Raw genomic sequence first — 13,301 nt, 5'->3', positions numbered from 1 at the left:
CACGTGTATGTGTATACCACAATATGTGTGTGGAGCTGGAGGACCCCTTGTGGATAAAAGTCAGGTCATCAGTGTCTGCAGTAAGCATGTTTACACTCTTGTCATCTTGCAGAGCAGGGTGAGAAGTTTGGGTGGAGCAAATTATAATAGTTATAATGATAGAAAGGAAATAATGTTAGTTATCTGTTTGTAACCAGGATGTATTTGATAATTAGTGCTACTCGGTTTACATGAACTGATTTCATTGGGCAAGTTTTGTGGAGTAGTTCATTAATCATGGGTAATAAAAACTAGTTTTATTACAATGTTGTGAAATTTGGAGGAAATAGCACTTATCACATGCAAACAGCATGCCTGAGAGTGGCAGTTTATATTGTATCTCTACAAAATGTCCTAATTCTCTTGACGAGAAACTTTTGTCATCTGTCCTTTAAGTGAGACACACACTTAACCAACAGATACACACCAAACAAGCAACTATGTTATTTCCTGTGCCTATATTTGCTATTCTTGATAACTTTTCTATAACCGAGACACCTTTCCTTTAATCATTAAAATCAATTAAGTTGGGCATGTGGCTCATGGCTGTAAGCCTAAGCATTGAGAAGCCTGAAGTTTGAGGACTACCCAATCAATGTTCAAGGCTGTCCTGGATCCCATGGTACAGTGAGTAAGTCCCTATTTCAAAACAAAATTAGAACAGAACAGGCCATCTCAATTTTTCTACCTAAGTTCTTAGACAATTTGTTTTGACTAGATGAACAAAACTGGAGGAAAATATTTTTTATATTAACTGGAAGAAAAACTAGAATTTCTCCAATGAAAAGTAGAGATTCTTTCCATGTTATCTATAACCAACAGCTGCTGGCTAGGATCGGTCAGGTTTTCCTACCTTTGTATGCTAAACAGCAATAAAATCAGCCATTTGTTATAGCATTGAAATGAGTTTTTAAAAGTGTGTGTAGAAGGTACTCTAAGTTCTTAATTCCCTTCAGCAGTTCGGTAACACACACCTTGGAATCCCTTGGCTAAATAAAGTGACTGGAAGTGGGGAAGTTGCAAGAGATAGGAAATGGGAAGAGATTCAGAGAGAGATCCAGTTTCCAGGTCACAGTAATGGATATATGGCTTCAGAATAAACTATTTCTTCTTCCCCTTGAGATGAATGCTGTGTATTTTTGCATGCACGTATCTCATCATCTTAGCCCACTACTACCATCAAGGAATGAACAGAAAAACCTACCAAACCCGCAGGCTCCCTTGACACTTAGCAATGTCTGGCTGCCCTTTGAACATTTGTAGAGATCAGTTTCTAAGGTCCTCACTTATTCGTTCTTAGCGGCCCCTCTTTCAATCTGCTGTGTGCTTCCTAACAGTGGGAAAACTGACTTTATAGGCTTGCTCTGCCTCTGAATTCAATGTTCCTTTTACACATCAACAACGAAGTTTCCAACTCAGATGATTTCTACCAATGCTTCCACGAAGCTTTTAGTTCTGAAGAGCCTGACCTTTCTATTGTAGTGCCTCAATCATTTCTGTCCCCTTTCTCTCTCATGACAGACCAACCCTTTGCTGAAATTCCAAAATGCAGAATTTAATAGCATTCCCCACTGTTCACTCAACATGCTTACCTGATACCACCACTCATTCAAGTTTTTAACTATTTCAATGATACCACCACTTATTCAAGTTTTAATCTATTTCCATGTTCATATGGAGGAATTCCCACCTCATTGAGCCTTCTCCACCCAAGAAGAGCTTACTTTTCTCACATACAGTTGATGCTTTAATTTCTCTAAACATATCAATGTTCTTCCTTATCTCTGTTTCTCTCTTTTCATTCCTAGGAAATCCTTATAACTTAAGTCTTAACTCAACTGTCCCATTTCTGCAGATCTCATCTTTTTCATACTACCCACTAAACTGTGGGGCCACTATTTGTTATTTGTTAGTAAGTTTTGCTCCAGTAGGGTGGACTGCAAAGTAACCATACACTGCTTTGATGCAGAAGCCAAAAATACAAATAGGGTTCAATTTATACTCAGTTGAAGAATTAATCAAAATGTCAATAATAAAGGAGTGATGTGGAAAGGTTATAAGTATTCAAATTTCACTGTCATCTTCATAAGGTTGTTATTTGGGTCTAGCTCTAACTGTATGAAGTCTGTGACCATCCCTGTGCTTTAAAGGCAAAGCTAAGTATCCGTGAGAGTCCACATGGTTCCCAACCTCCAAAGTATGGATTAGGAAAAATTATTGACTCTTACTTTTTGATCTTAGTTCAAATTTAGTTTAGGAAAACTTGGAGCTTGTTAGAAACAGAGTTTAATGTCACCAAACCTACTGAGTCCCCCAGATGATTTTAGCCAAAGCATGGTGCCAGAACAATAGACTATGATTCATTGTGCTGTATTGAATAGTTTGTCAAAAACTCAACAGTCAAAAACTCAAAAGAGGAAAGGTGACTAGGATCGTAAAATGTATGAGTCAGGACAGATACATTAAATTTAAAACAAATTTAGGCTATTGCAAAATACTAAAGGTCAATTCAATTGGGCAGAAATAAAATAAGAAAATGATGCAAAACTAAATAGCTCCAAACTATAGTTGTCTCTGATGCTTTTGCTCTGTTCTGTTTTCTGTTTGGCTTCAAGCTGTTTATGTAGCAAGAGTTGGCCTTGAACCCTTGAGACCCTTGCCTCATTTCCAGAGGGTCTAGTATGCATTTCTAGAAACAAACAAAACAAACCCTTTGTGCTTTATAAACTGCATTACATGTTTTTAAGACCTAATATTTTAAAATAATAAAATTTAGCATTGATATGTTTGTGTGATCAAGGCTTTGCTCAAAATATCTGTTTATATGCATGTATTCGCTAACTTTTTTGCTATCATTAAAGTTACTACAACTGTTTGGCCACTTACCGTTCAAATTTTTGTAAATTTCACTTATTTTCAAGATGGTGAAACTCTTTTTTTTTTATAAAGAATATATACATTTTAAACTGTCATGTTAGTCTTGCAAGCTTTTGCCAGAGTCTACTTCAAATAAAAATGTATTCATACTGTTCACAGCATTTAAATTTCTACTTAGTTCAATTAGATTACCATTTATATATATAATTACATTTCTACATATTTATTGGGCAACAAGAAGTATTTTACGTATCTAGACAATCGCAATCTAGACAATCTTTTGAATTTAACTTAGTGTGAAGTAGGATGGTTTACAATTTAAATTATCAATAAAAGTAAATTGTGTGTACAATGCCAGAATAGAAAGTTTCAAAACCTACCCATGCTTAAAATATAGCATGCATGTGAGTTTTTTAAAAACTATACTTGATTATTTTTCTTCTAGAGGTACTATTTTATTTTTGTTATTTTATCATATAACCTTCATAACTATTGTGATACAGATTAGTGAGTATATATTACATGTAGCACACCATTTTCTTATCATGCCTTCAACATAGAACATAATGATACTCCACTGATTAGCTCCTTTGATTCCTTTTATTCCTTCACAACTTTCTGCTTATATGGTTTTTAATTCATCCAAGTGAAGAGCTGAAGAGTAAAAAATACTATAAAATATAATATATGTACATATGATAAAATACAAGAAATTTCCATATTTAAATATTTTGGAAAAGATATTACAACATAATGCATAGTACAATAGTGGAACTCTGCAATAAGAAATATTGAATTTATTTGTAACACCATAAGTTCTTTCATTTTTAATACAGGTGTCAAAGAGAGTGATAAGTATAAATGTATTGGTGCTCTTCACTACATGAACTATTCAGGTAAAGAACTTTCACTGCTGATACCATGTTACAGAAAAAAACAACTAAACAAAGAGTGTTTACATTAAATACTTACTGGTATTTCAAACTTCATCCTGTTCAGGAGGAGCACACCTGTCCAACTGAAAATGGCCCATTTTTCAAAAGATATGTTGAATACGATCAACCAAACCATTACCTCAGAGATTATATATGTATATATTTATGTTTGTGTGTATATGTATGCATCTTATCTTTGTGTTTGATTCTGTGGAGCTATAGAGAAGTTATCACTAACTTTGCAGGATAGTTGAAACAAATCACATGAACCTACATTTATTTTGTTAAAATTATTGATTCTTAGATATTTTGAAATAGTTACAGAAACTCAAAAGTCCTGTTACTAGTGTGCTTGCCCAGCATGTGTGGGTCATACTCATTTCTACCAAAACAACATTTTAGGTATATGGTATATAGGTATTACAATAGTACTTTTGATATTTGTCAATATACAGTGAATATTAGTATATTAAAAATATTAACTACATCATTGCAATAAACAACTAGTCTTCAACTATGTTTTGAGGGTGGGTAGAAATGCAGTTTTCAGATCTCTCATGTGCTCTAGCAAGGTGAGCCTCTTGGGGAAGTGAAGTAAGCCAAAACCTTATATAATAAAGTGAATTTTAAGCTAAGTTTTGACTTTGAGGTCTTTGGAGGATTCAAGTTTTGGAGGCTGGGATAGAACTTGTCAGTTCTTACTACCTTACAATAAATTTACATATCATTTTTTCTAAACGCTGATTAAAAACAATGGTCAGTAAAAGGCCAGGGAGAGAAATAGAAAACACTTTCTGTGGGGTAGTAGATACTTGGCATAAAGTGGTAGAGAGAAGATGGCTTGCCACAGTCAGAAGTGTACTACTAAAAGGTGAGAGCAAAGGTAGAATTGGTCTTTATCATTGAACAGGGCTTATAATGCTGGTGATCAATATGAGATGACCTTGTGTGAATACCATACAAACTTACCAGGACATCCACGTTAACCTATTTCACCAACACAATGAAAACATCTGTGGTACATTTCAATGTTCATAAACTTACAGTGAGATTCCTCCTACTGGAGCACTTCACAATTTTATAATTTATACCCTTTGAATTTCCTGTAAGGATTTATTTTTGCACCAAATGGAAAAATAGTGAAAGAGTAATAGAACCTTTTTAATATATATTAACAGGAAGTGCTATATTTGCCATCACATTAAATGAAGATATGCTTAATAACCTGGTAGGACAGTTTGATGCTGGTTTTTTGACTACATTAAAATGTACGTTTTTTTTTAAAATATACCTGCTTTGTTGGGAAAAAAGTCACTGATTTCTTCTTTCTTTCAAATATTTTTCTTTTATCATCAGTTATGTGTGTAGCAGACATTCCCGTTCCCAACTCTATTTCCTTCTTAATACCTTTTAAATTTGGATAGACTTCCATTTTTCATTTTATTTTTGTACTCATTTTTTACATAATTATATATTAATACCCTACTAAAATACCCCTATCAAATATCCCTGTAATGATAGATTACATTACACAATCATCAATTCTTCCTCAAAAACTACTATTGTAAGTTCATTTTGTAATATTAACTATGTAAATAGGTGTGAAAAGACTCAGATATTTAAATAACCATTTCTCTCTCTCTCTCTCTCTCTCTCTTTCTCTCTCTCTCTCTCTTTCTCTCTCTCTCTCTCTTTCACTTACTTTTTCCAAAGACAAGGTTTCTCTGTGTAAACCTGACTGTTCTGGAACTGGATCTGTAGACCAGATTGGCCTGGATCTCAGACCTTCACTTGCTTCTGCCTCCCAACGGCTGAGATTAAGGCACATGCCACCTCAACTGCTACCATTCTCTACCTCTCGTCTCTTCAGCATGTTTGTCTTTACTGGTTTTCAGAACTTGTGAGTGATAGTAAAGGTTCTTGGCTTCCTTATATTTGCTCTGAGAAGCTGATGATGACAATTATTAAGAAAAATAATCATTATTTTATTTTGGTACTCAGAATGGAGCACAGATTCTTCCCCTTGCCATTCAATTATATTCTACCACTGAGATGTACCCCAGTCTCATCTATAAAGAATATTTAATGAGCTTTGCTTTCTAAAATTACTATCAGGAAATGCTAGCCAGATCCCCTAATTTCTAAGCACAGCTATGAGGTTGTCCCTATAAGAGGAAATCAAATGATCATGGATTTTCTTCATTGACCAAAATTTCCCAGTACATAATTTTATTTTATATTTACTTTCCCACAAAGTTGAGATAGTGTTTTTTGAATCTTGGTGAGGGTATCTGCTTCACACATAATTTGATAAAAACATAATTTGAATATTTTAGGTTGCATTAAAATATTTTTTCAACAAATTAATTTTTCAGATTTGGCAAGCCATTAATGGTATGTATTTAGTAGTTTGTGTACAGCCCTAAGTTTTCAAACTATTTGTAATCATCTATATATAATAGTTATACATTGATCCAAAATGAGAGCCCCAGGGCATGCTTATGTATATACTTACAATTAATTTGGAAAGAAGGTGTTCATTGGCCTATGCTTGCAGGTATAGTTGACAACCCTAAAAGTAAACATGAAAAAAAATACATTAAGAACTGTGTAAGTAAGGCTTTAGTCAAGGTGCCTATGCTATTTTCTTAGATAAAGACTGGCTGAAGGCTAACTGGTATGCTAGCCCCAAACTTTGAGTGAAAATCTTAGCTCCATAAGTATTAACAAAATGTCAGCTCAACGGGTCCACCGCCTATGTGCTTCTGCTAAAGAAGAAATCACACATCAAGTTTGTATTTTAAATGAGTCAGCAAATTCTATAGCAGATGTTAAGTTGAACCGTTATTATAAGTAAGATAATTTCCAGAGCTCCAGTTAGAGGTTAGAGGACATTCAATCTATAGGTCCTTAGCCTTTGGGAACGAAAGTAGCACCTGACAATTATCATTTTAATGTTGCTTGTCATAACAGTATCATTTCTCTAACTATTTATTTTGTAATGCAAAACCAAGTTAAAAACAACCATTAGATATATTTTTATAGTAGGACAAACAAACTTTCAATAATGTTACTTTCTTATTTTAAACAAAAATGTATTCCCCAACTACTACAAATATGTCCAATATGTTTCAAATACAGGTATCTTCTTAAGATATAAAGTTAATATTTCTGCTGAGCTAAGTAAAATGGAGTGAAGTAAACAGCATTGGGAGTATGAAAAATATATAGAAAACATTATTCTGTAATTTAGATTAATAAAATAATTTTATTCATATACCTATCAACATAAATTAGCATGAATAACATAATATTAAATGTGTATATGTTGAATTTTAAAATCACAACTTGAATAATTTGATGTGATTTTTTCATATTATCCAAGTTAGAATGCATTATACCAAGAGCCTACTATATTTTTGATTCCTTATGACAATAAACTAAGGTAGTTGTGAATTCAAATAAGAGAAACAACTTGAATTCAAATTTTCCTCTGTTTTCTAAATTAATTTTTAAAACACATTTAATATTCATAAATCTGCATGAGTACCTTTTTGCCACCTTAAATAATACAGAGATTCATTATTGTGATTTTGTTGTATGGAAACGTTAAAGTGCTTATAATAAATAAATCAGTTTCCTTAGTGGAAAGATGCATAAAACGTACTCTCTTTAACACATTTCAGGAGGCAGAGATCCAAAATCACTAGCCATTTTTCAACTTCTGGTAAGAGTCTATGTTAAGTGAAGAAATATTTGGCAGTGCTCTTATCCATTTACATGATGCGAATTATAGATTGCATTGCAACACAGCATGTCATCTGACTACACTGCAGTAATCTACTCTTACCCGTTGCGGCTCCAGGTTAAATTAATTTTACCTAATTATCCAGTACCCTTAGAGGGAATTTAGTATTTTGTGACCACAGAAGTGCAGTAAATGGGATTGCGGCCCCCTACTGGTCATTCATGATTACTACAGTCAGAACAATGTGCGTTCTGAAGTCACTGTTAGGATTTGTTTTGTTTTGTTTTGTTTTTCTTTCAGGTTTTCCCTCACAAGAGGAGATTGAGATAATCTTTAATGAAGCATTTCGATTCCTTCCTGGAATAAAGAAACATTGCATCTGGTAGTTTTTTTAAAGAAAGTTTTCTCTGAAGCTTTTCAAGTAAAATTATTTTTCTGATGTGTCTTATGCTTTCAAGTAGATTTTTTTTAAATGTTAATTCTGATAAAAAAATGAGACCTTCCTTCACTATAAAATTAACTCTTTTCTAAGTGTGTCCTTCCAGCCTAATTATGATATTTCCTTTTTCTTTCCTTAGTTGTTCTTGTTTAAATAGAATCATGTAGCCTAGGCTGGCCTCAAATTTATGGCAATATTCATGTATCTGTCTCCTATTACAGGGAGACTCCACTGTGCTCTTCAGCTCATGGCTCAGAGTCTTATTTATGGCAATATTTTCATCTATGAAAATATCTTTTTCCCACCAGCTAGATGTGAATTTTAGATACATTTTATGATACATATATTACCAGTTCAAGCCAGTCATTGATCTTTTCTTAACTTATTGAACTAATACAATTTTAAATTCCCTCAATAAATTTGATTCTCTCTTTTTTTTTTGTGGGGTAGTGATTCAAGATAGCAAGATGGTCTTGAGCATAGCTGTGTTCTACATATTAATACAAATGCATGGCTTAAACCACTCAGTTTTAAAGTTTTCCAAGTATGATATTATTGCATTTGACATGACCTATAACTAAGTTATAAGGTGACATAAAGGGACAATTCTGTGGTTATTTATGTAATTATATTAAACGCTACACAAATTGTTGCTCTTTTGTTTCTAGCCTACACTAATAAATCCATTACAAAAGCGTAGTTTCAATTCAAAATTTCCTTTTTAAACTCCTAAGAAAGCAGTGAAGTCTAAACAGAAGTTCCAGTTGAAATAATAGGTCTTCAAAAGTTGAAACCAGTTTTTCAAGTACCTATCAAAAACATGCCTATCTTAGGCTCAATCACCATTAAAATGCCAATATTGAGGCCTGAGCCAGTGGATACTAGCATGACAAAAGAACTGAATCTACTTCTCTGCCTATTCACGGATTACCATATTCATTTAAAAAGAAAGGGGTGTCCTCCATTCAGGATTGAGGTAACACCACAGGTGGACTGACGAATTCCATTCCCTGCTTATTTGGGTTTTCAAGGAATCTTTAAAGAAGTATGGTAAATATGTGATTAAAATCGTGCTAATTTTAGAGATAGTCAGTTTTGCTTACATCTGTGTGGCAAGCACTTCCGTGCAGGTACAAAACATATGTAAGTTTTTATCATCCTCAAAAACATGTTTCTAACTCTTGCACTGTGGTTTCTTCCAGTTGCATAGTTGTTATAAATTCTAGCATAACGAGGTTCTGACTTTGTTTCTTATCAAAATAATTTTGTTCTCCTTTCACTGAGTGTTACTTAAAAGACATGGTACTTACAGCCCTTCTGCTTTATTGTGTTGTGTGGTTACTTTAATTTTTTCCATAAGTTTCACTTCAAGTTTCTAGGCAGTCTTTAAAAATCAAACTCTTTGCTATCTTGATTTGATATTACCTTTTTAAATGTATTCTATTATTCATTGTCGGGACGAAAAGATGTTAATAGAATGGGCTATCAGTGACTTGGAATAATGGTCTAAAGGTCATTATCAACATCACCATCATTATTATATCATTGTCATCCTCATCATCTATGTGTGTGTGTGATGTATGTGTGTTGGCAGGCTTGTGCCACAGTGCACATGTGGAAGTCAAACAACTTTCAGGGAGTTGGTTCTATCCTTCAGCAATGAAATCTGAGATCAAACTTAGGCCATCAGACTTATACTTTTAAATATATGCTGGGTTTTGAACTTTGGTCCTCACACTTATATAGCAAATGCTTTACCCTCTGAGCCAACATTTCCCTGTGCAAAACAGGTACTTTTACTTCAAGCTACTTTTGTTTAAAACAAAACAGAACTGAAAAAAAAAAAAAAACCACTGACTCCTCCCCTGGGTGTGCAAGATAAAGAAAGGCAGAATAAAAGTCTGTTACTTCTACTGTCACTTTGTATGTGTGTCCTTTACTTTGGTAGAAGTCACAGAGATAAGTCATTGTCCTAACACTATTGCCACCTTGGATTCCAAGAATAAAATTTTAGGTAACAGACCTCCACCCATTAAATAGCACCTTGGACAGATCTTTCATCCTTATGCTCTTAGTAAATAGCTCTTCGACCATTTTTAAAAGTGAACTGAGATCTTTAAGGACCCACACATTCCTCATTTGGAGAAGTTGTCATATGATGTCTATCTTCTAACTTGTGTTCCAACTTAGTACTGGAGAACAATGTTAGGTCTAAGTAGATTTTGTATTCATAGTACCTTTTGTGCATGATTAGTGGCACACTTTTTAACTGGTAGGCTGTTCTTTTACTCAAGTTGCAATGGAAAAGGTGTGGGTTTGAATCATGACTTGATAACTTCTTAGCCTCTCTCCATTCCTATTTCCTGGTTTTTCTATCTCTTTTGGGGCCTTTCCCTCAACATTTTGGGCTTCCTTGCATTTTGTGTAAACCTGCCTTGTTTGTGTGCTATGTATTTGATGTGAATGCCAGCCTCAAGGGCAGGGTCTTTTTTTTTTCCCTTCTGCTTCTCCATTTTCTTCCATTGGCAACTGCTGTGGTTTTATAGCTTGAGATTTTTCTTTTAAACTCTAATAATATTTTCCTTTGTGCTTCCATCTGAGTCCATTCTTGAAATTTTTTATTAATGAGACTAAGAGCCCCCCAAAGGAAACTTGATTTCCCCTGTATCCATATGAAAATACGTGAATGAATGTTTCAAACTAGTTTCAAACCCATCCATCGATAAAAGGTACACATAGAAATGAGTGGAAAAATAAGCATAGAAAGAAACCAATTTCATTTTATAAAACTATCTTTTTACTGGAGCTCAGTCATTGCCTTTAAAAGGACACCAAGGTCACTGGTTTGTTTTCTCATGAAAATGACATAATGGATTGAAGATAGACTTCTGTAGCTAGTGACTCATGCTTGCATCTGTACATTTTAAAAAGATGTGATTGATAAAGTAAGCATCCAGCTTTGAGCTATTTCAGACCTCAATTGCTCAAATTAAGACATCAGTGCTAACAGAAATAAGTGTATGTGGTCAATCGACTGGTCAGTCATCTAATATAAACCTCAAAATCGATTCTGCTTTTTGCCTGTTGTGAATATGCATACATATAATATATTACACAAACAGAAGTGTATCTCCTATGTTAATGGCAGTAGTAACAGAAGCCATAGCCTTTAAGTTGTTCACATATTTGTACTACGTTTCTAATTTTGGAAGCCAAGAATGCAAATGCATTTTCTGTTCATTCTGAATTTATTAAGCATGATGTGATTCTCAAGGGCAGTATGATGTAGTCACAATTTTAAAAGCCACATGGCCTTAAAGAGGCAGTGGACCAAGGGGGAAAAGAACCTGCATTCCGAGTTAAGAGCCTAAAATTCTCTCTATGGCTTCATCATTAAAAAATAACAACTATTCATGTTACTAAAAATTATTAAGAGCCCTCTTTTAACCTTGGCAGGCATCTTTAAGACATAATCAATAACAGGACAGAAAGATGTCTTAGTGGGCAACATGCTTGCAGTGGAGGGCAGGAAACCTGAAGCCCACATAGAACTGGAAAGAAAAAATTGACTGCAGAATGTCCTCTGACCTCCTTGAATGCTTAGACTGCCCCCGTCTCTCTCACTCATAAACACAAGATGGTTATATTTCATGTTTTCATTTTCAAAAATCTATATGCAACATGAGGTCACTCAGAAATATGAGACTACTTTAATGCTATTGTTTTACTAGAACATTTAGTACTTAATGAGTGGTTACTTTCAGAGCATCATCTATACCTTGGAAAATATGAAATGCTTTGTGAAATAGACTGATAAAAATAGTTGTTTGGCATTAGGGACTCACAGTTATATTATAAACAGACAACTGATTATATCTGAGTCAAATGTACAGCTCATTATTTACAGAGGCAAATAATTCAAATATTTAAGGATTTGCTAAAAACTACATTTCATAATTTCTACACATTAAAATTTTAATCTTTCCCCTTGAGCCAATTAAGTAGCCTAAACTGTTCTTAATTCCTATTGGACCATATAAAAATATTGAGCATTAATACGTTCATGTTCAGGGAGCAATGCTCCTTTGTCTACATATGAATTTCTACAAATATCTTCTCTACATGTGTATCGCTGAGAGATACCAAAGAGTAAACTAATCATTGCATGTTTATATGTGGTAGTAAAAATGGCACCTGGGAAATGATTCAAATTTGTATTCCATCTTTGCACTTTGGAGCAATATTACGAATTTCAACACACAAAGTATCCTATTTTTGAATCTACTCTGTAAACTTTCTCTAAATTGCACAGTGATCTTTTTGTTTGTTTGTTTGTTTTGCCTTATCTTCATATAGCATTTATATATTAGACTTCCAGTGATGAACCGAACTCTAAACCCTCAATATTAGAACTTGGTATTGTTTCTGTTTCAGGAAATATGTAAAGTGCTTTGTCAGATATCTCGCAGATACTAAAACCTTAACAGCCACTGAATTAAAGTTAAGCAGAAAGCGCGAAAAGCTGGGAGTTGATATAGAAATGATTTCGAACATCCCAAGATAAATATGATTGTTAAATATTCTCCCAAAGCTTTGAACATTGGACTTAAGTTCCTTTCCATCAACAACCAGAAGGTGGCAAGGTTTTAAAATTCAATGAAATCAGCATGGTCTGAATCACTCTTTTTGAATGCAGGGATAATCTGTCTCCAGAGACCTAAGATCTGATTTTCATCTATCCAAGAAACATCTGATGTGGAGCACTGTTCTAAATATGTTTGAGGCAAAGCTACCATTGCAGCTATTAGCTGGTTCATACTGCACTTTTTCTAAAGTTGTGCAACATGAATACTGTAGATTTCTAAAACATTCTGTCCTCTGTGTGAATCCAAACCCTACTGAACCTCATACTCTTCTAATTGTATGTATGGCATCCATTTAGTACTCCTTTACATGTTGTCTTATTTTTTTTGTTGCATACCAATATCATTTATGGTAGGGATTTTAGCACAGAGAAAATGGACATCAAATCCTGGTTTGACAGTTCTATGATTCTATGAACAGGTGGTATATTCTCTGTTATGCTTTATGATCTGAGGTACAATCAGGCTTCAAAAGATATGTCTCTATTGATGATGATAGAGATCTGCATGTTCCCTAAAACAGATCAAGAGACCTGAGCACCACATAATAAGATCTACCAGAGTAGAGAGAACTGAATAATTATTTTGAAATTACTTCATACAATCACAAATAGTGCAAC

General features: G+C 34.0%; 1 protein-coding gene across 2 annotated transcripts in view; it reads right to left on the bottom strand.

Annotated features, from left to right (window-relative positions):
• Htr2c (5-hydroxytryptamine receptor 2C) overlaps positions 1-13,301 on the bottom strand; it is a 213,680-nt gene that overhangs the window by 188,319 nt on the left and 12,060 nt on the right. For both annotated transcript variants that reach the window (XM_031368968.1, XM_031368969.1), the window contains exon 2: positions 6,367-6,423. The gene's annotated coding sequence lies outside the window, so the exon portion shown is untranslated. The remainder of the gene's footprint in view (positions 1-6,366; positions 6,424-13,301) is intronic.

Source organism: Mastomys coucha, chromosome X, assembly GCF_008632895.1.
Source record: "Mastomys coucha isolate ucsf_1 chromosome X, UCSF_Mcou_1, whole genome shotgun sequence".
Classification (NCBI taxonomy): Eukaryota; Metazoa; Chordata; class Mammalia; order Rodentia; family Muridae; genus Mastomys; species Mastomys coucha.
This window is presented reverse-complemented; position numbering and strand designations above follow the sequence as displayed.